This window comes from Schistocerca gregaria, chromosome 8 (assembly GCF_023897955.1).
Source record: "Schistocerca gregaria isolate iqSchGreg1 chromosome 8, iqSchGreg1.2, whole genome shotgun sequence".
NCBI classification, from domain to species: domain Eukaryota; kingdom Metazoa; phylum Arthropoda; class Insecta; order Orthoptera; family Acrididae; genus Schistocerca; species Schistocerca gregaria.
In genome coordinates, this window is record NC_064927.1 from 265890528 (window position 1) to 265917387 (window position 26860).

The 26860-nt window shown below is 45.0% G+C and overlaps 1 long non-coding RNA gene across 1 annotated transcript in view; it reads right to left on the bottom strand.

Moving 5' to 3' along the window:
* Positions 1–26860, bottom strand: part of LOC126284378 (uncharacterized) — a 248437-nt gene that overhangs the window by 171064 nt on the left and 50513 nt on the right. Inside the window, exon 3 of the long non-coding RNA XR_007551474.1 lies at positions 24286–24375. This is a non-coding gene — a long non-coding RNA (uncharacterized LOC126284378). The remainder of the gene's footprint in view (positions 1–24285; positions 24376–26860) is intronic.

The following is a 26860-nucleotide window of genomic DNA, read 5'->3' on the forward strand; positions in this document are numbered from 1 at the left end:
CAACATAAAGCTTTTTGTGTTATTGAGTACGGCAGAAGTGAATCGACGACAGTTGTTCAGCGTGCATTTCGAACGAAGTATGGTGTTAAACCTCCTGATGGGTGGTGTATTAAACGTTGGTATAAACAGTTTACAGAGAATGGGTGTTTGTGCAAAGGGAAAAGTTCTGGATGGCCGAGAACGAGTGATGAAAATGTAGCACGCATCCAGCAAGCATTTGTTCGCAGCCCAGGAAAATCGACTCGCAGAGCTAGCAGAGAGCTGCAAATTCCACAATCAACTGTATGGAGAGTCCTACGAAAAAGGTTAGTTATGAAACCTTATTGTCTGAAATTGGTTCAAGCACTGTCTGCACCTATAATATTAAATGAATCGATTTCTGTGATTTTATCCTTGCTCAAATGGAAACAGATGAATCTTTCATTTCAAAGGCTGTGTTTAGTGATGAAGCAACTTTCCACACTAACGGGAAAGTCAACCGTCACAATGTCTGTATATGGGGCACTGAGAATCCGCAGGAAACAACTCAGTATGAACGTGACTCGCCTAAGGTGAACGTTTTCTGTGCCATTTCAGCCAATAAAGTTTTTGGTCCCTTTTTCTTCGAAGGTGCTACTGTAACTGGACTACAGTATCTGGAGATGTTAGAGAATTGGCTGTTCCCTCAGCTCAAACAAGAAGCACAACAATTCATATTTCAGCAGGATGGAGCGCCACCACATTGGCACTTATCTGTCCATAACTACCTGAACGTCAACTACCTGATGCGATGGATCGGCCGCCAGGCAACCCGTGACAGAGGACTTCATCACTGGGCTCCAAGAAGCCCTGATCTTACCCCCTGCGATGTTTCCTTATGGGGGTATGTTAAGGATATGGTGTTTCGGCCACCTCTCCCAGCCACCACTGATGATTTGAAACGAAAAATAACAGCAGCTATGCAAACTGTTACGCCTGATATGCTACAGAGAGTGTGGAACGAGTTGGAGTATCGGGTTGATATTGCTCGAGTGTCTGGAGGGGGCCATATTGAACATCTCGGAACTTGTTTTTGAGTAAAAAAAAACCTTTTTAAATACTCTTTGTAATGATGTATAACAGAAGGTTATATTATGTTTCTTTCATTAAATACACATTTTTATAGTTGTGGTATTCTTTTTGAATCACCCTGCATTATCCGGTTATCCTTCCGGCCGCTACTACATTAGCGGCCAGCCGTCACCCTATTGTGCTCCAGAGCTCAGGTGCCACGACGTCTGTTCAGCTAAGTCCTGTGTTTAAGCAGGTCCAACACCTGTGCCGGCCTTCCACCCAGAGCTTGAGGTCTGCCTGCCGTTTCATCTCCACTGGCGTTCCAACCTCTGCTAGGATAGGCAATCATTCATTACGCCATTTTCATAATAAAGACACTCCGTCATCTTTCATGCAATAAGCGTTAACAATTATTTACAAGACGTATGTGACAATGTCAGTCTCCTTTATATATTCATATATACGAGTACGCTGTACAACCTATCACATGATATCTAATTGTGTTTGTAGATCACGGCAAAGTATGTGGATGAGTTCTTGTAAGGTGCGAAATTACAGCCACCTTACATAGTGTTAGTGATTCATTTGTCACGATCATCGACGATCAGATGGCGCTTTGGAGCCTGTCTGTGCGCCCTCTTTTGGCTGTGTAGGCTGTAACTGCTGCGTTTAGAGATGAACTATGTGTGCGTGCTGTGAAGAAGTGGTGATGCCTCATGAGCGAGAGTGACATTGTTTTGCAAGCCGATCTCACAGCGGCTTGTGCTGATGGCAGTGGACGGGGGGAGGGGGGGGGTCAAGGAGGTATCACAGCGTGGCTTCCACCTCGCTGCTCTTGAGAAACAGCCTATCACACGTTCAGTTGGAGACTGCTGACAGTGATCTATGATGTTGGTTGTCCTGAAAATAAGGCCCTCGTCATACACCGTGGATCGACCAAGACACTTAGGAATGATCCAGAGGTCTGCGTGAATGCACCACGACTGGTCGATGTGGAAATCAACAGCTTGCATATCATCTGTCATTACCCACGTTACAGGAGGCGTCACTGCACACCATTATTCTCATCTGTAATGAACGAGAAAATAGCAGCCGTATACCACAGCTGTGGTATGCACCATGTTTGGCTTCATCTCAGTATGTACATCTACATCCATACTTCGCAAGCCACCTGACGGTGTGTGGCGGAGGGTACCCTGAGTACCTCTATCAGTTCTCCCTTCTATTCCAGTCTCGTATTGTACGTGGAAAGAAGGATTGTTGGTATGCTTCTGTGTGGGCTCTAATCTCTCTGATTTTATCCTCATGGTCTCTTCGCGAGATATACGTAGGAGGGAGCAATATACTGCTTGACGCTTCGGTGAAGGTATGTTCTCGAAACTTTAACAAAAGCCCGTACCGAGCTACTGAGCGTCTCTCCTGCAGAGTCTTCCAATGGAGTTTATCTATCATCTCCGTAACGCTTTCACGATTACTAAATGATCCTGTAACGAAGCGCGCTGCTCTCCGTTGGATCTTCTCTATCTCTTCTATCAACCCTGTCTGGTGCGGATCCCACACCGCTGAGCAGTATTCAAGCAGTGGGCGAACAAGCGTACTGTAACCTACTTCCTTTGTTTTCGGATTGCATTTCCTTAGGATTCTTCCAATGAATCTCAGTCTGGCATCTGCTTTACCGACGATCAACTTCATATGATCATTCCATTTTAAATCACTCCTAATGCGTACTCCCAGATAATTTATGGAATTAACTGCTTCCAGTTGCTGACCTGCTTTTTTGTAGCTAAATGATAAGGGACCTATCTTTCTATGTATTCGCATCACATTACACTTGTCTACATTGAGATTCAATTACCATTCCCTGCACCATGCGTCAATTCGCTGCAGATTCTCCTACATTTCAGTACAATTTTCCATTGTTGCAACCTCTCGATACACCACAGCATCATCTGCAAAAAGCCTCAGTGAACTTCCGATGTCATCCACCAGGTCATTTATGTATATTGTGAATAACAACGGTCCTATGACACTCCCCTGCGGCACACCTGAAATCACTCTTACTTTGGAAGACTTCTCTCCATTGAGAATGACATGCTGCGTTCTGTTATCTAGGAACTCCTCAATCCAATCACACAATTGATCTGATAGTCTGTATGCTCTTACTTTGTTCATTAAACGACTGTGGGGAACTGTGTCAAACGCCTTGCGGAAATCAAGAAACATAGCATCTACCTGTGAACCCGTGTCTATGGCCCTCTGAGTCTCGTGGACGAATAGCGCGAGCTGGGTTTCACACGACCATCTTTTTCGAAACCCATGCTGATTCCTACAGACTAGATTTCTAGTCTCCAGAAAAGACATTATACTCGAACATAATTCGTGTTCCAAAATTCTACAACAGATCAACGTTAGAGATATAGGTCTATAGTTCTGCACATCTGTTCGACGTCCCTTCTTGAAAACGGGGATGACCTGTGCCCTTTTCCAATCCTTTGGAACGCTTCGCTCTTCTAGAGACCTACGGTACAAAGCTGCAAGAAGGGGGCCAAGTTCCTTCGAGTACTCTATGTAAAATCGAACTGGTATCCCATCAGGACCATTTTGGTCACAGAGTGTCTGGACATTTTGTTTTGATCCACCTACCGCTTTGACATAGGATCAAAATTTCTTAGGATTTTCTGCCAAGTCAGTACATAGAACTTTACTTTCGAATTCATTGAAAGCCTCTCGCATGGCCCTCCTCACACTACATTTCGCTTTGCGTAATTTTTGTTTGTCTGCAAGGCTTTGGCTATGTTTATGTTTGCTGTGAAGTTCTCTTTGCTTCCGCAGCAGTTTTCTAAGTCAGCTGTTGTACCACGGTGGCTTTTTTCCATCTCTTACGATCTTGCTTGGCACATACTCATCTAATGCATATTGTACCATGGTTTTGAACTTTGTCCACTGATCCTCAACACTGTCTGTACTTGAGACAAAACTTTTGTGTTGAACCGTCAGGTACTCTGTAATCTGCTTTTTGTCACTTTTGCTAAACAGAAAAATCTTCCTACCTTTTTTAATATTTCTATTTACGGCTGAAATCATCGATGCAGTAACCGCTTTATGATCGTTGATTCCCTGTTCTGCATTAACTGATTCAAATAGTTCGGGTCTGTTTGTCACCAGAAGGTCTAATATATTATCGCCACGAGTCGGTTCTCTGTTTAACTGCTCAAGGTAGTTTTCAGATAAAGCACTTAAAAATATTTCACTGGATTCTTTGTCCCTGCCACCCATTATGAACGTTTGAGTCTCCCAGTCTATATCCGGCAAATTAAAATCTCCACCCAGAACTATAACATGGTGGGCAAATCTACTCGAAATATTTTCCAAATTATTCTTCAGGTGCTGAGCCACAACAGCTGCTGGGCCTGGGGGCCTATAGAGACATCCAATTACCATGTATGAGCCTGCTTTAACCGTGTCCTTCACCCAAATCATTTCACAATTCGAATCTCCGTCAATTTCCTTCGATACTATTGCACTTCTTATCGCTATAAACACGCCTCCCCCTTCACTGTCCAGCCTATCTCTGCGGTATACATTCTAATCTGAGTTGATTTCATTACTGTTTACATGTGGTTTCAGCCAACCTTCTGTCCCTAGTACTATATGACCGTTTAGTAATGAGAGCAGTTCTGGGACCTTTCTATAGACGCTCCTGCAGTTTACTATTAGCACATTAATATTGTTATTCCCTGTTGCATTCTGCCTACTCCTACCTTGCCGCGTCTCAGGAGACGTCTTATTGGGTCTAGGGAGGGAATTCTCTAACCTAAAAAAACCCCATGTGCACTCCTCACGTACTCCGCTACCCTCGTAGCCGCTTCCGGCGTGTAGTGCACGCCTGACCTATTCAGGGGGACCCTACATTTCTCCACCCCAGCTCTCCGCAGAATCGTCTGAGCCTCTGGTTTAAGCCTTCCACTCGGCTCCAAACCAGAGGACCGCGATCGGTTCTCGGAACGATACTACAAATAGTTAGCTCTGATTCCACCCCGCGAGCGAGGCTTTCCACCTTCACCAACTCCGCCAACCGCCTGTACGAACTGAGGATGACCTCTGAACCCAGACGGCAGGGGTCATTGGTGTCGACATGAGCAACAATTTGCAGTCGGGTGCACCCAGTGCTCTCTATCGCCGCCGGTAGGGCCTCCTCCACATCTCGGATGAGACCCCCCAGCAAGCAGACAGAGTGAACACTGGCCTTCTTCCCCGACCTTTCCGCCATTTCCCTAAGGGGCTCCATCACCCGCCTAACGTTGGAGCTCCCAATAACTAATAAACCCCTCCCCCCGTGTACCTGCTCGGACCTTGCTGAAGGAGCGGCCACATGTCCACTCACAGGCAGAGCGGGCGATGCCATACGGCCAGCCTCCACATTGACCCTCCGCCTCGTGCGCCGCGAACGCCGCTGAACCCGCCACTCCCCTTGGGGAGAGGGTGGCCCAACCGCGCCCGGTACCCGCGAAGATGTCTCGACAGCAGGGACAGTGGGTGAAGCATGTAACACCTTGGGTGTACCTTGCGACGCACCAGACTCCCCACTGCCGCTACACTCCGAGGCAGCAGCCTGAAGACGGCTGACCGCGGCCATCAACACGCTCAGCTGTTCGCAAAGAGTGGCCAGCTCCTCCTGCATCCATACACAGCAGTCACACATCCTATCCATCCTAAGGAATCAATTTACTGAAGAGACTTAATCAACTTTCAACTAGACTGCTAATTCACTAAAGGCGGCTGATTATTGACTAAACTGTGATTGCTAACCACTTCTTGTAGAAAACAATGAAAATAGCACTACCTGTCTCTGGACTGTATTCAAAACAAACACAGCACTACTAGCACTATGGCTGACTAAAGGGACTCTCTCTGACTGTATTCAAAACAAACACGAAATCTATGGAACACTATTACTAGCACTCGACAATTAAAGCTTCCTAAAAGCAAAAACACACCGAAGAAGAAGTGACAAGTAAGAAAAATACAGTTAATACTTAAATTAAGGTAACTCGCTGCACAGCAGATGTGAAGCAGACGGCGGTTAGGGCGACACTGACACTACTGGCACTATGGCTGACTAAAGGGACTCTCTCTGACTGTATTCAAAACAAACACGAAATCTATGGAACATTATTACTAGCACTCGACAATTAGGTACCTCCCCAATCAAAGTCAGCAAACATATAGCATGCAGACCGTCATCAGTCAGCTCACCGTGGTTTCACTTCAACTCAATTGACCGCCATTGTCCCTGGTTCTAGTGACAAGGACAGATGGCAGCACCAATGAATGTGTCTTTGAGCACCAAAAGCTTCGTTACTTAAAGGGCCGAGCCCACACCAATGTCACGGTCGCTCTGGGCGTATGACGAGTGCATTTATCCTCCTTTATCAGACACGTCAGTAATTCAATAATTATTCTGGTTGAGCTCAGTCCTTTCTACCTACGTTTGATATTAAAGTTGCATAGAACCTCACAGTGCCTTGTTATATAGCATGGGCAACATGTGTTTCTGCCTGCTTCACTCTGAGGTGGTGTGGTAATGCTTGTCTCTTGCCCTGATACCTGTTACATTGGTGGTATGCCTTATTCATGTTCCGATTGGCACGGCAGCCCAGAGGTAACTGTATCTGTTCTAAACTTGCCTGGTAGCACCTTTAAAAAATTTAAATTCATGCAATGAAATTATTCTACTGTGTGACATTATTTGCAAAAGAAATAACATTCGGAGATGAAACTGGCATTTGTTACAGCAAACAACCAACAGCTGCCACGTAAATATGATTTGTAGACCCACCACTCTTCCGAGAGTTTAGAATTCTATTCTTTAATGTAGGCATTTCGAATACCTCTAATTTTTGCTTCACAGTTGCCACGTCACACTGAGCTGTTTCCCTCATAAAATCCTCAATTTATGCCGTGCTCAGTCTCTCAAATCTGGCGTTGTACAGCATCTCGTCGACTTCTCCGGTGTTCGTATTCAACAAACTCTGTAAGCGGCGGTTGGTACAAAATTAACATCGTGCCTTTCTCTTTTGCTTGGCCTTTTTTGCTTACGTCCATTACATATGGCAACATTTCTACTCATATGTGACTGTAGGCTTTCCCGGCGTAAACTATTGATGAAGGTTTCTTGGGTCTTCCTTGCAATCACAGCGCCTGATTTGCACCTGGTGGCCAAAACTGTAACTATTTTTTTTTTCATCCTAAATCGGTTCCGCATTAACGCATTAGAAAATCTACGAAGTTTCGCTACCATATGATAATTACATCCCACACCGGACGTCTGTAAGTGGCTACTACTGCTAGCCCTTATGTAAAACTCGCCAAAAGACCATGAAAGTTAGACTAGAGAGGTGCGAGTTTGCACTGGGACTTACAATCAACTGTTCTTTCCACGCCATACTCTCAACTGGAAGTCTAAAACAGGGGAGGAAATGATCGTGAGTAGTAAATAAAGGGTATTCCATCACATGGCGTATGTCTGCTTATGGCGTACAGCTGTAGAAATGCGTCAGAATTCTGTAAAGATTGGTAAGACTATACCGCAGACGGAGGGGCCCATTGCCCTCTCCTGAATTCCTTCTCCCCCCCCCCCCCCCCCCCCCTTCTGCGGACAGCTGTGCGTGGAGCTACCTCTTGTGTTTACGTGTGCCGGGTAACGTGCGTCGTAGACTGGTTTCGACGCGTGCTTAATACCCACCGGAGGATGGGATCCACGCAGCGCAGCGCAAGCACGACAAAGGATCTATTCTGGGCGCGCGCCGTCCTCCGCGTGTTGGCTTCGGCTCAAAGCACTGCGCGCCGGCGGCGAGCGGCAGCTTGCAAAACGCGCCAGACGCCCTGTCTCATGCGCATATGACACCAGCGTCGCTGGCAGGGGCTGCCCTTTTTATTGCCGAGTTTACGGTGCTAGACCGCAGTCACTCACATCGGACGATTACTTCGTACCGACTCCCCTACACCTATACTCGACAGACCGCATCAAACTGGTATACAACTTCCTGGCAGATTAAAACTGTGTGCCCGACCGTGATTCGAACTCGGGACCTTTGCCTTTCACGGGCAAGTGCTCTACCATCTGAGCTACCGAAACACGACTCACGCCCGGTACTCACAGCTTTACTTCTGCCAGTATCTCGTCTCCTACCTTCCAAACTTTACAGAAGCTCTCCTGCGAACCTTGCAGAACTAGCACTCCTGAAAGAAAGGATACTGCGGCGACATGGCTTAGCCACAGCCTGGGGGATGTTTCCAGAATTCCATATCATACATCACTTCTGACACCAATTACACTAAAATAACCAATTATGACACAATATGTGTGCACAGGATCGCCGTGATTGGAGATTGCATGAAAGAAAACACGTCGCCTGTTTCTGAAATTCGTGGAGACAGAGATAGCCCAGTTTTACGGAAAAAAAATGAGGCGAAAAGTCTGTGTACCAATCAACAAAGAAAATCAGGTGGTGAGGTCGACTAATGGTGAACAACTTCTTAGAATACTGACAATCATATATCAAGCATACAGACATCACAGGAGAAACAAGACAAACCTTCTTGTTTCTCCCGTGATGCCTGTATGTCTGACAGAAAATATGACTGTTAGTATTCTAAGAAAGCTGGTTATAAAATCGTGGATAATTTCGATATGGTTCAGTTTCAAAAGAAAATGGGATGTTTTTAACTAATCTGTTGTTCACTACATCCTGAATGACGATTAATAACCGAAACCGGAAACTAATGGGACGATAAACAGCTGTTGCTTAAAATGCATTTTATAAAATACTTTCCTGCTGTTGAACCTCACCTTATGGAAACATTAGAAACCATGTGCGTCGTCACCGCTTGGGAGAACGGAGTGGACGTGTGTGCGTGCGTGCGCGCGCGCGCGCCTGTGTGTGTGCGTGCGTGTGTGTGTGTGTGTGTGTGTGTGTGTGTGTGTGTGTGTGTGTGTGTCAAGTCCAATATTTTTTGAAATACAATTTCAATGTTTTGAACGAATATATCCAGGCTTAATCAATTACATATACTAATAGCTCTTCTGTAGTAAGAATTAATGGTTTCCAGGCTTTACTAACGTGCCAATAAATCAAATCCAGTTACACTATTCACTAAGAAGACAATATTCTTAGTTTCAATTAATTATGCCGGTACGACTACGCGTGATAAGAAGCAGGGTGCGTAAGTACGAATGTGCTTTGTTTTGCAGTAAGTTTTATTGAAAGGCTGGTCAGAAAGCAGAAGGCTAACAGTCGAACGGCACGCAACAACTTCCAAAGGAAGAAAGGATTTCCGAAGCGGTTGTTTAAGGACACGGATCCACATGAATTTCTATAGCTTGAAGAAGTTTTGAGGAAGGAACATTTTCATATCATTGATATAGCTGTCCAAGGGCTTAGATATCGCATACTTGACCAACATGACATGAAGAAACAGATTTCCTTGGAAAATGCATTATTGGAGAAGAAAGGACACGATTTGGTAGCTCGATAGCCGGAAATCAACGTTTGATCTTTGAAAACAGAATCTGAAGTCTTTCATCTACGATACAACGTATAATGCCTGATAGACACAAAAGGTGATTTAGTACCTACGAAAAAAGAATTATTTGTTATCGTTGAAGCTTTGGTAGCTGTGAAGCAAAACGCAATTTTACTGCACTACGACGATTGGAGAAGTATCTGCGTTCGTGCTGAATAATATAACAGTCTGCAGTGTGCGCAAGTTGCTGGTGGATCAAACAGACCTAAGAAATGTTGCTAGAATATTTATATCCAGTTTTGGCAAGAAAGGAGAAACGTATTTGGATCACTACAATACAAACTTTGTAAGATTATTTTACCTTATGCTCTTGACATAGTATTTAATTATCGTTTCTGACTTTTTACCTCTTACGGTTTTAATCCTACTTTTCATAGTTTCTAATTTGTCCTCTCCGATGTATTTTTTAATGTTTGAAAAATAAACTAAATGAAATCAATTATGTAATATTCCACTTATTTAAATTCCCAAAAAAAATCAAGCACAATCTAATTTGAAAAGCTATTCAATTTGAAATAGTTTTACAAGGTTGTTTACTATATAATACATCATACACACACTGTCGATAAATTTAATTGGTAATATTATGTAACTTTCTTATATTCGGTAGCCGCGAAATTCGTTTCAATCCAGACATAAATTGGCACACTTTAGGAGTTTTAAGTGTCATTGAAAATATATGGTCTGAGGCATCCAGAATGCGCCCAAAAAGCTTAGACCCCCTTGTGATTTATGCCTTATCTACCGGGTCGTCATCCCCCCCCCCCCCCCCCCGCCCCCCCCCCCCCCCCCCACACACACACACACAATTATTCAGTGCTGGTGACGCCCGTGATCGTTACATTAATGTGACTTGACCTCTGAAGCCCAACATTCCCATCTGACGGACTTAAGGTGTCCATTGCGCTGTACAAGATCACGTAAAAAAGACCTTACGAGATCTTGGGCTTGTCAACATAGGTAATTGTAGATACTTATTGTTGCCTATATCTGCTATCTGTATTTGCACTGATCAGCCCAGAACATTACGACCATCTACCTAGTAGCATCTTTTGCACGAATAACAGTGGCGACACGTAGTGGTATGGAAGCAATGACGCGATGGTAGGTGGCTAGTGGGAGTTGGCACCACATCTGCAGACACACGTTACCTACACACCACATGTCACAAGGAAAGTGTGTAAAGCGTCTGAAGATGAATCACAACGAAACCGGTAACCGTACTCTTTGAATAAAGGGAAAAAAAGTAAATTTGTGGCTGGTTGCTGTCCCGACACCATCAACATTTGTCTTCAAATAACAGCCACGGTCTCCATCATGTCATCATATGACAAAATTGCAACAAGTTACCTAACTCCCGTAACGTCTGGGAAGGGGTTCAATGGGCGGTCACAGCCCAGTCACATCCCAGATGTGTCACATCTGTCGAGTTAGGGGCCCTGCACATTAGCCATAACTCGCCACTGTGTTCCTCGAACCACTCCATCACACTCCTGGTCTTGCAACATGATGCATTATCTTGTTGAAAAACGCCACTGCCGTCGGGAAACATTATCATCATGAACGGGTGTACATGGTCTGCAACCAGTGAGCGATATTCCTTGGACATCATGGTGCCTTGCAGAAACTCCACTGGACGCATGAATGTCCGCGTGAATGTTCCCCATAGCATAATGGAGTCACCACCGGCTTATCCCCATCCAGTAGTATATCTACATCTACATTTATACTCCGCAAGCCATCCAACGGCGTGTGGCGAACAGCACTTTACGTGCCACTGTCATTACCTCCCTTTCCTGTTCCAGTCGCGTATGGTTCGCGGGAAGATCGACTGCCGGAAAGCCTCCGTGCGCGCTCGAATCTCTCTAATTTTACATTCGTGATCTCCTCGGGAGTTATAAGTAGGGGGAAGCAATATATTCGATACCTCATCCAGAAACGCACCCTCTCGAAACCTGGACAGCAAGCTACACCGCGATGCAGAGCGCCTCTATTGCAGAGTCTGCCAATTGAGTTTACTAAACATCTCCGTAACGCTATCACGCTTACCAAATAATCCCGTGACGAAACGCGCCGCTCATCTTTGGATCTTCTCTATCTCCTCTGTCAACGCGACCTTGTACGGATCCCACACTGACGAGCAATACTCAAGTATAGGTCGAACAAGTGTTTTGTAATCCACCTCCTTTGTTGATGGACTACATTTTCTAAGGACTCTCCCAATGAATCTCAACCTGGCACCCGCCTTACCAACAATTAATTTTATATGATCATTCCATTTTAAATCGTTCCGTACGCATACTCCCAGATATTTTACAGACGTAACTGCTAACTGTGTTTTGTTCCACTATCATATAACACGCGATCTAGTGTATTCGCAATACATTACAATTGTCTATGTTAAGAGTCAGTTGCCACTCCCTGCACCAAGTGCCTATCCGCTGCAGATCTTCCTGCATTTCGCTGCAATTTTCTAATGCTGTAACTTCTCTGTATACTACAGCATCATCCGCGAAAAGTCGCATGGAACTTCCGACACTGTGTACTAGGTCATTTTTATATATTGTGAAAAGCAACGGTCCCATAACACTCCCTCGTGGCACGCCAGAGGTCATTTTAACGTCTGTAGACGTCTCTCCATTGAGAACAACATGCTGTGTTCTGTTTGCTAAAAACTCCTCAATCCAGCCACACAGCTGGTCTGGTATTCCGTAGGCTCTTACTTTGTTTATCAGGCGACAGTGCGGAACTGTATCGAACACCTTCCGGAATTCAAGGAAAATGGCATCTACCTGGGAGCCCGTATCTAATATTTTCTGGTTCTCATGAACAAATATGGCGAGTTGGGTCTCACACGATCGGTGTTTCCGGAATCCATGTTGATTCCTACAGAGTAGATTCTGGGTTTCCAGAAATGACATGATACGCGAGCAAAAAACATGTTCTAAAATTCTACAACAGATCGATGTCAGAGATATAGGCTTATAGTTTTCCGCATTTTCTCGACGGCTCTTCTTGAAAACTGGGACTACCTGTGCTCTTTTCCAATCATTTGGAACCTTCCGTTCCTCTAGAGACTTGCGGTATACGGCTGTTAGAAGGGGGCAAGTGACACGTGTCAATTATCTGTTCCCTTGGAAGATCAGAGAATCGCGTCCTCTCATCGGCATGATCAAGAAGGTATCGGGATTCATCAGACCATGCAATGCTCTGCCACTGCACCAATGTCCAGTGTCGATGGTCACGCATCAATTTAAGTCCTAGGTTGCCGATGTCGTGGTGTTAACATTAGCACATACATGGGTCGTCGGCTGTGGAGGCCCAGCATAGGAGTTTTCTGTGGATTGTGTGTTCAGACACATTTGTACTCTGCACAGCATTAAAGTTTGATATTAGTCCACCACAGGTCGCCGAATGTCCTGTTTCACCAGTCGGCCAGCCTACGATGTCCGACATTTGTAATGAGGGATGGCCCTCGAACTTCACGACGTCTGGACGTGGTTCCATCTTGGTTTCGCCACGCGTTGAAGACACTCACCACAGCACTCCTCCAACACCGACTAATCGTGCAGTTTTCGAAATGCTCGTGGCGGACCTCCGGGCCAGCGCAGCCTGCCCTCGGTCAAACTCTGATAGATCGCGCTCCTTCCCCGTTCTACATACGGACAGCAGGCTCACTGGTACTGATGCACTGCGCTTGTGTCTTGACTAGCAGTCATTGTCACCAGGTGATGTTGCTAACGCCTGCGCGGGTTTATATCGATAGTAGACCAGCGGTCATCATGTTCTGGCTGATCTACATCTACATCTACATGGATACTCTGCAAATCACATTTAAGTGCCTAGCAGAAGGTTCATCGAACCACCTTCACAATTCTCTATTAATCCAATCTCGTGCAGCGCGACGAAAGAACAAACACCTATATCTTTCTACGAGCTCTGATTTCCCTTACTTTATCGTGGTGATCGTTCCTCCCTATGTAGGTCGGTGTCAACAAAATATTTTCGCATTCCGAGGAGAAAGTTGGTAATTGGAATTTCGTGAGAAGATTCCGTCGCAAATAAAACGTTTTTCTTTTAATGATGTCCAGCTCAAATCCTGTATCATTTCTGTGACACTCTCTCCCATATTTCGCGATAATACAAAACGTGCTGCCTTTCTTTGAACTTTTTTGATGTACTCCGTCAGTTCTATCTGGTAAGGATCCCACACCGTGCTGCAGTATTCTAAAAGAGGACGGACAAGCGCAGTGTATGCAGTCTCCTTAGTAGGTCTGTTACATTTTCTAAGTGTCCTGCCAATAAAACGCAGTCTTTGGTTAGCCTTCCCACAACGTTTTCTATGTGTTCCTTCCAATTTAAGTTGTTCGTAATTGTAATACCTATGTATTTAGTTGAATTTACGGATTTTAGATTAGACTGATTTATCGTGTAACCGAAGCGTATGTTGGCAACGTAACAGGACTTTATGTCATGACTTGCAGGAGATGCATTTAAGTATAATATTATTGTTGTTTTTCATTAAATAAATGATTGCTTGTCAATAATATAGATTCTGTAATGATTCTTGTCATGTTCCCTTTTTATCTGTTGTCAGTCTGATGACGTTCACTGGCGGATGGAAACCAGCAAGTGCATTACGGATAGTTTTTGTGTTTGTTGTCGCAAGAAAATAAAAGAAGACAATTAGTCACTTATTCTCCGTTGACAATACGCGCATGACATTTTTAAAATTATGTTCGTTATCGTTGGTTTGTATGCAATCCTAAATACCATGTGATTATTTTCATACTGATATAGTTATCTGCCAGTTTAATGGATGATTTTCTCATTAATCTGCCTTTCAGCAGTATGTACATAGTTTTCTTAGTAGTTATAATAAGATTCAGAAAGGAATAAAGAACGCTCGGCATCTGATACCAGTTGACCACAATTATAAGCCTCTCAAACGGATGATGCAGTAATCGCCAAGTTGCTACAGAAACACACAATCTTTTCCCTCTTTAGTATGGTTCAAATGGCTCTGAGCACTATGGGACTTAACTTCTGAGGTCATCAGTCCCCTAGAACATAGAACTACTTAAACCTATAGAACCTAAGGAAATCACACACATTCGTGCCCGAGGCAGGATTCGAACCTGCGACCGTAGCGGTCGCCTGGTTCCAGACTGTAGCGCCCAGAACCGCTCCCCTCGTTAGTATCTTACGATGTTTTACTGGGAGTTTCTGTGAAACTACACTGCTTTTCATTAAAACTTCAGCAGCAGGACAGATATCAAATAATAAAATTTTACTTATTGTGTGTACTGTATAGTAGGAAGATACATGATTAAATTTTTAGGTGATTTGTGGGTATGCAGGATGGGAAATTTACTACACAGCAAAGATGGTTCTAACCCGACTGAGCATGGAGTTGAGCTTGTTTGACTGGCACAGGTACTTGAGTCCATACTGTATCGACTCTGTGACAGAGTCTATCGTTGTACTGACTAGTGGCTATTAGCATGCCGGCCTGTCAGCAACCCATGTACTGATGTTTTGCATGGGTGAGTGATGCAAGAAGTGCAACGATCGAACACCCTCTATCTCGAGGTAGGTCAGAACAGGACTGGCTATATGAACTCTTGCGTTATGTTGTTGACAGATAACATTCTAGAGACAGCCCAGGTAAGGCACAACCACCAGCCTTATCGCACCAGAAAATTGACGCCTACTGTCCACATTACTGGCGATGCGGACCAGAGGTAATAGTGTTGTGTGCTCAGTGGCACCCGAAACCTTCTGGGACCAGGTGAGCACGACGAATGTAACCTAGCAACGCTCTTGTTGCCCTCGGAGCCTCCATACACAGGCACGTTCATAGTGATGCCGTACGCAGAACTGAGACACGTATGAGCACCCGGCTTGTGCCCCTCCTGTGTTCAGTGCTGTGGCTTGTCGCACCACTATCGGCCTGCCTCTTCTCCAGTGTCAAGGAAGGTCACAGCAATGGTGTTCGAGCTGACAGTCGGTGGTGTCCCAGACGCCATCACACTGTCTCTCAGCGTACTCGTCTCCTACATCTACATTTATACTCCGCAAGCCACCCAACGGTGTGTGGCGGACGGCACTTTAGGTGCCACTGTCATTACCTCCCTTTCCTGTTCCAGTCGCGTATGGTTCGTTGGAAAAACGACTGCCGGAAAACCTCCATGCGCGCTCGATTCTCTCTAATTTTACATTCCTGATCTCCTCGGGAGGGGAAGCAATATATTCGATACCTCATTTAGAAACGCAACCGATAGAAACCTGGACAGCAAGTTACACCGCGATGCAGAGCGCCTCTCTTGCAGAGTCTGCCAATTGAGTTTGCTAAACATCTCCGTAACGCTGTCACGCTTACCAAATAACTCCGTGACGAAAAGCACCGCTCTTCTTTGAATCATCTCTATCTCCTCTGTCACCCCGACCTGGTACGGATCCCACTCTGATGAGCAATACTTGAGTATAGGTCGAACGAGTGTCCTGCAGGCCACCTCCTTTGTTAATGGACTACATTTTCTAAGTACTCTCCCAATGAATCTGAACCTGGCACCCGCCTTGCCAACAATTAATTTTATACGATAATTCCACTTCAAATCGTTCCATACGCATACTCCCAGCTATTTTGCAGAAGTAACTGCTACCAGTGTTTGTTTCGCTATCATATAATCATACAATAAAGGATCCTTCTTTCTATGTATTCGCAATACATTGCATTTGTCTATGTTAATGATCAGTTGCCACTCCCTGCACCAAGCGCCTATCCGCTGCAGATCTTCCTGCGTTTCGCTGCAATTTTCTAATACTGCAACTTCTCTTTATACTACAGCATCATCCGCGAAACCCGCATGGAGCATCCTACACTATCTACTAGGTGATTTATATATATTGTGAAAAGCAATTGCCCCATAACACTCCCTTGTGGCACGCCAGAGGTTACTTTAACGTCTGTAGACGTCTCTCCATTGAGAACAACATGCTGTGCTCTTCCTGCTAACAAGCCCATTTCTTGATTCAAGGTACAGGAAGGGAGACGAAAATATAGAAACACCGTGAGAGATGTATGCTTGAGCATAAATGCAGGTCTAGCCAAGTCTGCAAATTGCGCTGGTTCATTTGACCACGAACAGCACCTGCGTGATGTCCTCAATACGTTGCAAGTCTCATTAGTGGTAATAGCAGTGTTCTGTGCAGTTGTGAGTCCATTATGAGGCAGCTCAAAGCATTCTAAGGTAGACAGACCGTTGGTGCTCTTATGTTGAGTACTTCCTTAGGCAAGGCGGCGGAAGCGTTTGGTGTTTCAAGAGGCACCCTACGAAAGATTTATACGGTATACAGGGAAAGCGGAAAAATATCATCAGCCAAGCTACAACGCAGACGACGGTGTGTGTTGAATGATCGAAACGGACGGTCATTAAAGAGGATTGAGACGAGAATTAAGAGAGAGACAACTGCAAAGTCACTGAAGGATTCTCGGTACCAAAGCAACACGAAGGGAGCTTCTTAAGTTGGGAATTGCAGGGCGAATTAGAATTCCAAAACCAATCATAGGTGATTCAAATGTTGTAACAGGAAATCGTGGTCTCGCAGTTATAAAACCTGGACTATGGAGCAGTGGAAGAATTTTATTTGGTCGGGCTGTTACCAACTTCTGGCGGAGTATACGTACCAAGAGTGTAACATGGCGGGGGTTCGGTGAATATTTGGGCAGCCATATCGTTTTACTTCACGGGCCCGGCTATTATTCTGCAAGGTCGCATTACTGCCAAGGTTTATGTGATCATTTTGGCTGATCAAGTCCATTGCATTGTATATGTTTGTTCCACAGTGATGATGCTGTGTTCCAAGACGACACGGCACCTGTTCACACAGTTCGATTTACCTGTTTTTTTTTTTTTTTTTTTTGTGAGCACGAGGATGAATTGTCACATATCCCCTGGCCACCAAAGTCGCCATCTCTCAATATTATTGACCCTTTCTGTTCTGCTTTGGAGAGAAAGGTGTGTGATCACTGTTCACATCCATCATCAAGTTGCCACTCTTTTCCAGGGAGGATGGTGTAGGATTCACGTGAAAACCATACAGGATTTGTATCTACCCAATCCGAGACGACTGGACATTGTTTCGAATGCCAGCGATTTTCCTACACTGCATAATGCAAGTAATGTGTTGTGTTTTTTCTGTTTCCGTATTTTTGACCAACCCCAGTACGGGCCTACTCAGTTGGTCGAGCTTGATCTGTCCTCTGGGACTGTTGAGGTCCTGCACGTCGTTGAGTGTGGTTCTCCTGGACACATTGATTTCATATTCGCATGACAGTTTTGTGATCTCGACCAACGCGAGTTTCGAGAACATACGTTCACCGAGGAGTCAAGCACTATATTGCTCCCTCCTACTTATATCTCGCGAAGAGACTATGAGGATAAAATCGGAGAGGTTGGAGCCCACACAGAGGCATAGCGATAGAGGTACTCAAAGTACCCTCCGCCACACACCGTCAGGTGGCTTGCGGAGTATGGATGTAGATGTAGATGTAGAATTTGAACAGACGCAAAATCCCCAAGATTCGCGATCTTTTACGGAAGCTCGAATTTTAGCGCGGACTTCAGTGCGAGATGCTTACAATTTCCACAACAAACTTTGTCCCGAAACCTGGCAGAAAATCCAAAGAGATTCTGGTCGTATGTGAAGTATGTTAGCGGCAAGAAACAATCAAAGCCTTCTCTGCGCGATAGCAATGGAGATACTATCGAAGAAAGTGCTGCTAAAGCAGAGTTACTAAACACAGCCTTCCGAAATGCCTTCACAAAAGAAGATGAAGTAAATACTCCAGAATTCAAATCAAGAACAGCTGCCAACATGCGTAAGGTAGAAGTAAACATCCTCGGAGTAGTGAAGCAACTTAAATCACTTAATAAAAACAAGTCTTCTGGCCCAGACTGTATACCAATTAGGTTCCTTTCGGAGTATGCTGATGCATTAGCTCCATACTTAACAATCATATACAACCGTTCGCTCGACGAAAGATCCGTACACAAAGACTGGAAAGCTGCACAGATCACACCAATATTCAAACTAGGTAGTAGGAGCAATCTACTAAATTACAGGCCCATATCGTAAACGTCGATATGCAACAGGATTTTGGAACATATATTGTGTTCGAACATTATGAATTACCTCGAAGAAAACTGTCTATTGACACACAGTCAACATGGGCTTAGAAAACATCGTTCCTGTGAAACACAACTAGCTCTTTACTCGCATGAAGTGTTGAGTGCTATTGACAAGGGATTTCACAAAGATTCCGCATTTCTGGATTTCCGAAGGCTTTTGACGCTGTTCCACACAAGGGGCTTGTTGTGAAATTGCGTGCTTATCGAATATCGAATCAATTAAGTGACTGGATTTGTGATTTCCCGTCAGAGAAGTCAGAGTTCGTAGTAATTGACGGAAAGTCATTGAGGAAAACAGAAGTGATTTCTGGCGTTCCCCAAGGTAGTGTTATACGCCCTTTGCTTTTATTTATCTATATAAACGATTTGGGAGACAACCTGAGCAGCCGTCTTAGGTTGTTTGCAGATGACGCTGTTGTTTATCGACCAATAAAGCCATCAGAAGATCAAAACAAATTGCAAAGCGATTTAGAAAAGATATCTGAATGGTGCTAAAATTGGCAGTTGACCTTAAATGACGAAAAGTATGAGGTCATCCATATGAGTGCTAAAAGGAATTCATTAAACTTCGGTTACACAATAAATCAGTCTAATATAAACTAAATACCTAGGTATAACAATTACGAACAACTTAAATTGGAAGGAACACATAGAAAATGTTGTGGGGAAGGCTAACCAAAGGTTGTCTTTGCTGTTGACGAGGGACTTCAGACCGATTCCGTATTTCTCGATTTCCGGAAGGCTTTTGACACTGTTCCATGCAAGCGGCTTGTTGTGAATAAGCCGATTCAAGAATACAGAAACAACTGTCACATGTCACATAAATGGATGATGACACTTAGAAAATGTAACAGACCTACTAAGGAGACTGCCTACACTACGCTTGTCCGTCCTCTTTTAGAATACTGCTGCGCGGTGTGGGATCCTTACCAGATAGGACTGACGGAGTACATCGAAAAAGTTCAAAGAAAGGCAGCACGTCTTTTACTATCGCAAGATATGGGAGAGAGTGTCACAGAAATGATACAGGATTTGGGCTGGAAAAAGTAAAAGAAAGGCGTTTTTCGTTGCGACGGAATCTTCCCACGAAATTCCAATCACCAACTTTCGCCTCCGAATGCGAAAATATTTTGTTGACACCGACCTACATAGGGAAGAACGATCATCACGACAAAATAAGGGAAATTAGAACTCGTATGGAAAGATATAGGCGTTCATACTTTCCTAGCGCTATACAAGATTGGAATAATAGAGAATTGTGAAGGTGGTTCGATGAATCCTGTGCCAGGCACTTAAATGTGATTTGCAGAGTATCCATGTAGATGTAGATGTAGATAAACTGAAGTGGAGCAACTCTTAAAGAACTGCACCACAAAGAGTAAATTACACTTTTTGTGAGTTTTATTGAACCATACTTAAGAACAGGAATATTTCGTGAAAATGCTAATGCAACAAATATTGTACATTGGTGGCTTTTACCAACTTAACGCAGAATCTGTAGTTTTTATAGAATGTTACCAAATGTGCAGTTTTTTCTCTTTCTCATGTAAAAATTACCAATTTTGGTAAATGATAATCACACACATGAAAAAAAGTTTTATATCACACATGAAAAAAAAGTTTTGCATCACTCCAGTTCCCAGAACTCCTGAAGATAGACGTTGACTGTGGAACGTCAGACACAGTTCCTTTGACTGTTCAGAGATATCACTAAACCCGCCCAAAGATGTAAACAACCATGCATGAGCATCACCTATTAGATGGAGGGCGTCAGACAGCCGGTCAGTTCCAGTTATCCCACCAGGAAGGAGGTACATGGCTCGGGTTTCTGTAGTTGAACCATGCCTAGCTAGACGGTCAATACCGCGGTTCGATCGCGTCCGCATTTTTACTTTGTGCCAGGAAGGGCTCTCAACAAGGGAAGTGTCCAGGCGTCTCGGAGTGAACCAAAGCGATGCTGTTCGGACATGGAGGAGATACAGAGAGACAGGAACAGTCGACGACATGCCTCGCCCAGGCCGCCCAAGGGCTACTATTGCAGTGGATGTCCGCTACCTACGGATTATGGCTCGGAGGAACCCTGACAGCAACGCCACCTTTGTTGAATAATGCTTTCCGTTAAGCCACAGGGCATTGTGTCATGACTCAAACTGTGCGCAATAGACTGCATGATGAGCAACTTCACTCCCGACGTCCATGGCGAGGTCCATCTCTGAACGACACCATGCAGCGCGGTACTGAAGAGCCTTGATGAACTTGTGGATAGTATGCCACGACGAATACAGGCATGTATCAATGCAAGAGGAAGTGCTACTGGGTATTAGAGGTACCGGTGAGTACAGCAATCTGGACCACCATCTCTGAAGGTCTCGCTATATGGTGGTACAACATGCAGAGAAGGTCTTGCTATATGGTGGTACAACATGCAATGTGTGGTTTTCATGAGCAAAAAAAGGGGGGAAATGATGTTTATTTTGATCTCTATTCCAATTTCCTGGCCAGGTTCCGGAACTCTTGGAACCGAGGTGATGCAAATCTTTTTTTGATGTGTGTATTTAATATTGAAGTTAGATCTTTACATTTTTATTGAGGTTGAGGTATACGTACGAGTATAATCTTAAAATGTCTTCATTTCCCGCGTTAGGAACTGATGTCTAGATGTGACGTACCTCAGTAACAATTTTCTCTGGCAACATCATATCTCCTGACACTTTCGTACAACAAACAGGTAGCAAAATCGATGCATTTTCGAGAGATCTTTATTGCAGTAATCAATTAAATCGCATGAAACTTCCTGGCAGATTAAAACTGTGTGCCCGACCAAGACTCGAACTCGGGACCTTTGCCTTTCGCGGGCAAGTGCTCTACCAACTGAGCTACCGAAGCACGACTCACGTCCGGTACTCACAGTTTTACTTCTGCCAGTATCCGTCTCCTACCTTCCAAACCTTACAGAAGCTCTTCTGCGAAACTTGCAGAACTAGCACTCCTGAAAGAAAGGATACTGCGGAGACATGGCTTAGCCACAGCCTGGGGGATGTTTCCAGAATGAGATTTTCACTCTGCAGCGGAGTGTGCGCTGATATGAAACTTCCTGGCAGATTAAAACTGTGTGCCCGACCGAGACTCGAACTCGGGACCTTTGCCTTTCGCGGGCAAGTGCTCTACCAACTGAGCTACCGAAGCACGACTCACGTCCGGTACTCACAGTTTTACTTCTGCCAGTATCCGTCTCCTACCTTCCAAACTTTACAGAAGCTCTTCTGCGAAACTTGCAGAACTAGCACTCCTGAAAGAAAGGAAGTTTCATATCAGCGCACACTCCGCTGCAGAGTTAAAATCTCATTCTGGAAACATCCCTCAGGCTGTGGCTAAGCCATGTCTCCGCAGTATCCTTTCTTTCAGGAGTGCTAGTTCTGCAAGTTTCGCAGAAGGGCTTCTGTAAAGTTTGGAAGGTAGGAGACGGATACTGCAGAAGTAAAACTGTGAGTACCGGACGTGAGTCGTGCTTCGGTAGTTCAGTTGGTAGAGCACTTGCCCGCGAAAAGCAAAGGTCCCGAGTTCGAGTCTCGGTCGGGCACGCAGTTTTAATCTGCCAGGAAGTTTCATATCAGCGCACACTCCGCTGCAGAGTGAAAATCTCATTCTGGAAACATCCCCCAGGCTGTGGCTAAGCCATGTCTCCGCAGTATCCTTTCTTTCAGGAGTGCTAGTTCTGCAAGTTTCGCAGAAGAGCTTCTGTAAAGTTTGGAAGGTAGGAGACGGATACTGGCAGAAGTAAAACTGTGAGTACCAGACGTGAGTCGTGCTTCGGTAGCTCAGTTGGTAGAGCACTTGCCCGCGAAAGGCAAAGGTCCCGAGTTCGAGTCTCGGTCGGGCACACAGTTTTAATATGCCAGGAAGTTTCATATCAGCGCACACTCCGCTGCAGAGTGAAAATCTCATTCTGGAAACATCCCCCAGGCTGTGGCTAAGCCATGTCTCCGCAGTATCCTTTCTTTCAGGAGTGCTAGTTCTGCAAGTTTCGCAGAAGGGCTTCTGTAAAGTTTGGAAGGTAGGAGACGGATACTGCAGAAGTAAAACTGTGAGTACCGGACGTGAGCCGTGCTTCGGTAGTTCAGTTGGTAGAGCACTTGCCCGCGAAAAGCAAAGGTCCCGAGTTCGAGTCTCGGTCGGGCACGCAGTTTTAATCTGCCAGGAAGTTTCATATCAGCGCACACTCCGCTGCAGAGTGAAAATCTCATTCTGGAAACATCCCCCAGGCTGTGGCTAAGCCATGTCTCCGCAGTATCCTTTCTTTCAGGAGTGCTAGTTCTGCAAGTTTCGCAGAAGAGCTTCTGTAAAGTTTGGAAGGTAGGAGACGGATACTGGCAGAAGTAAAACTGTGAGTACCAGACGTGAGTCGTGCTTCGGTAGCTCAGTTGGTAGAGCACTTGCCCGCGAAAGGCAAAGGTCCCGAGTTCGAGTCTCGGTCGGGCACACAGTTTTAATATGCCAGGAAGTTTCATATCAGCGCACACTCCGCTGCAGAGTGAAAATCTCATTCTGGAAACATCCCCCAGGCTGTGGCTAAGCCATGTCTCCGCAGTATCCTTTCTTTCAGGAGTGCTAGTTCTGCAAGTTTCGCAGAAGAGCTTCTGTAAAGTTTGGAAGGTAGGAGACGGATACTGGCAGAAGTAAAACTGTGAGTACCGGACGTGAGTCGTGCTTCGGTAGCTCAGTTGGTAGAGCACTTGCCCGCGAAAGGCAAAGGTCCCGAGTTCGAGTCTCGGTCGGGCACACAGTTTTAATCTGCCAGGAAGTTTCATATCAGCGCACACTCCGCTGCAGAGTGAAATTCTCATTCTGAATTAAATCGCATATTTGCGTTTTATATATGTATAAATATAAACTGTGGAACATATGGCGCTTTAAATTTTGAAACTCGTAAATCAACGTGGCGCCTGCTCTCTTTCCTCTTATTAGCCAGTTCCTCAGGCTAGGCTACAGATCAAATTGTGACTGCAGGCTCCATTTCACAAAACATTATTAATGAACAAATACTAATATAAACATTCTCAGTGTTATGCTGTAACCCCACAACACCTTTGCATGACGTCATGAGTCCTACGCTGTGATTGGTTCATAGAAGTACACAAGTAGGTAGGCCTACTACATTAATTGCCATGTGTATAAAGCCAACGTACAGTTTTCACCGGCTTTCCAATTTATATTTGTGTACCACGAAAATATGCAGTTTATTTGACACGCTGCATTAAGGATCTCAACAAAACGCACCTTTTGCAGAACGATTTGTTGTGCAAAAGCGTCGGGAAATGCGACATTTACAGACGAAACTGTTACCTCTATTCCAAGGTTCAGCAATTGAAAGATGAATTCATTACTATGGAAAAATAAATTTTTAATGGCGAAGCTATTAAAAATTATAAAGACAAATACTCTAGAGAGAGATGACGGAAACACTGATACTCACTGGGCTGCACCTTCAATGTAGGCTGCCAACTCTTACGATTAGAGAGCCATCCAAGTCTGTGTTCACTGGTCCAAAGTTCTTGTTTCAAACCTAGGATGATAATAATAAACTACGTTAACAACGATGTGGCAGAGAGCGTGTCACGTACACAATGGTCTCTGCAGTGTATATATTCTGTTGGGTACAAATCCGTTAACAGTCTGGTGAAAAACCAACTTTCTATGACAGTAGAAAATATGAGTCATTATTACATGTCTAGAATTGTCCTCAGGGCAGTTTGTTGTTCAAATGTGTGTGAAATCTTATGGGACTTAACTGCTAAGGTCATGAGTCCTTAAGCTTACACACTACTTGACCTAAATTAGCCTAAAGGCAAACACATACACCCATGCCCGAGGGAGTACTCGAACCTCCACCGGGACCAGTGTCTTCCGAAGTAAGAGTGATTTCAGGTGTGCCGCAGGGGAGTGTCATAGGACCGTTGCTATTCACAATATACATAAATGACCTGGTGGATGACATCGGAAGTTCACTGAGGCTTTTTGCAGATGATGCTGTGGTGCATCGAGAGGTTGCAACAATGGAAAATTGTACTGTAATGCAGGAGGATCTGCAGCGAATTGACGCATGGTGCACGGAATGGCAATTGAATCTCAATGTAGACAAGTGTAATGTGATGCGAATACACAGAAAGATAGGTTCCTTATCATTTAGCTACAAAATAGCAGGTCAGCAACTGGAAGCAGTTAATTCCATAAATTATCTGGGAGTACGTATTAGGAGTGATTTAAAATGGAATGATCATATAAAGTTGATCGTCGGTAAGGTAGATGCCAGACTGAGATTCATTGGAAGAATCCTAAGGAAATGCAGTCCGACAACAAAGGAAGTAGGTTACAGTACGCTTGTTCGCCCACTGCTCGAATACTGCTCAGCAGTGTGGGATCCGTACCAGATAGAGTTGATAGAAGAGATAGAGAAGATCCAACGGAGAGCAGCGCGCTTCGTTACAGGATCATTTAGTCATCGCGTAAGCGTTACGGAGATGATAGATAAACTCCAGTGGAAGACTCTGCAGGAGAGACGCTCAGTAGCTCGGTACGGGCTTTTGTTAAAGTTTCGAGAACATACCTTCACCGAAGAGTCAAGCAGTATATTGCTCCTTCCTACGTATATCTCGCGAAGAGACCATGAGGATAAAATCGGAGAGATTAGAGCCTACACAGAAGCATACCGACAATCCTTCTTTCCACGTACAATACGAGACTGGAATAGAAGGGAGAACCGATAGAGGTACTCAGGGTACCCTCCGCCACACACCGTCAGGTGGCTTGCGGAGTATGGATGTAGATGTAGATGTAGACCAGCCGCACAGTCCATGAGTGCAGGGCCCAGACCGCTCGGCTAATCCCGCGCGGCGCTGGGCAGTTTGGCTTCCATAGTCAAATACACACTTTGAGTGGTGTAGTGCGACAATAAATTGGAGCTTTCACAGTGCTATCCTACCCGCCTGAACTATTACAGTCGAGAAGACGTAGTGATAAAGTAATATACACCCTAAGAAAAATAAAGACGCACTACGCAGGAATAACCCGAATGGCACGAAAATCGGTAGATGCGATGTACATGTACAGACAAAAAAACTAAACTCCTCCCGCACAGGCCATGAAGACCCAAAGGCACCGACTGGTCGCCGTGTCATCCTTAGCCCACAGGCGTCACTGGATGCGGATATGGAGGGGCATGTGGTCAGCACACGGCTCTCCTGGCCGAATGGCAGTCTCCGAGACCGGAGCCGCTACTTCTCAATCAAGTAGCTCCTCAGTTTCCCTCACAAGGGCTGAGTGCACCCCGCTCGCCAGCAGCGCTCGGCAGACCGGATGGTCACTCATCCAAGTGCTAGCCTAGCCCGACAGCGCCTAACTTCGGTGATCTGACGGAAACCGGTGTTACCACTGCGGCAAGACCGTTGGTACATGTACAGACAAGCAAATGATTACAGTTTTAGAAAAGCTCTATGATTTGTTGAAGAAAAAGAGCTTTACAAATTGAGCAAGTCAGTAACGCGCTGCTCCAGCTCTGGCCCTTATGCAAGCAGTTATTCGGCTTGGCATTTATTGAAAGAGTTGTTAGAACTTCTGGTGACGGATATGGTGCCACATTCTGTCCAACACGAGCGTTAGATCGTCAAACTCCCGAGATGGTTGGAGGGCTCTGCCCATAATGTTCCAAACGTTCTCAATTGGGGGGAGATCCGGCGAACTTGCTGGCCAACATAAGGTTTGGCAAGCACGAAGACGAGCAGTAGAAACTCTCGCCGCGTGGGGGCTGGCATTATCTTGCTGAAATGTAAGACCAGGATGGCTTGCCACGGAGGGCAAAGAAACGGGGAGTGGAATATCTTCTATGTACCGCTGTGCTGTATGGGTGCCTTGGATGCCAAAGGGGTCCTGCTATGAAATGAAATGTCATACCAGGCCATCATCACTCCTGGTGAGCGAAAGTAAGGTTGGCATCCCACTGCTGTCAGGGTCGTCTCCAGACACTCAAATGTCAGTCAGGAAAATTCACTGTA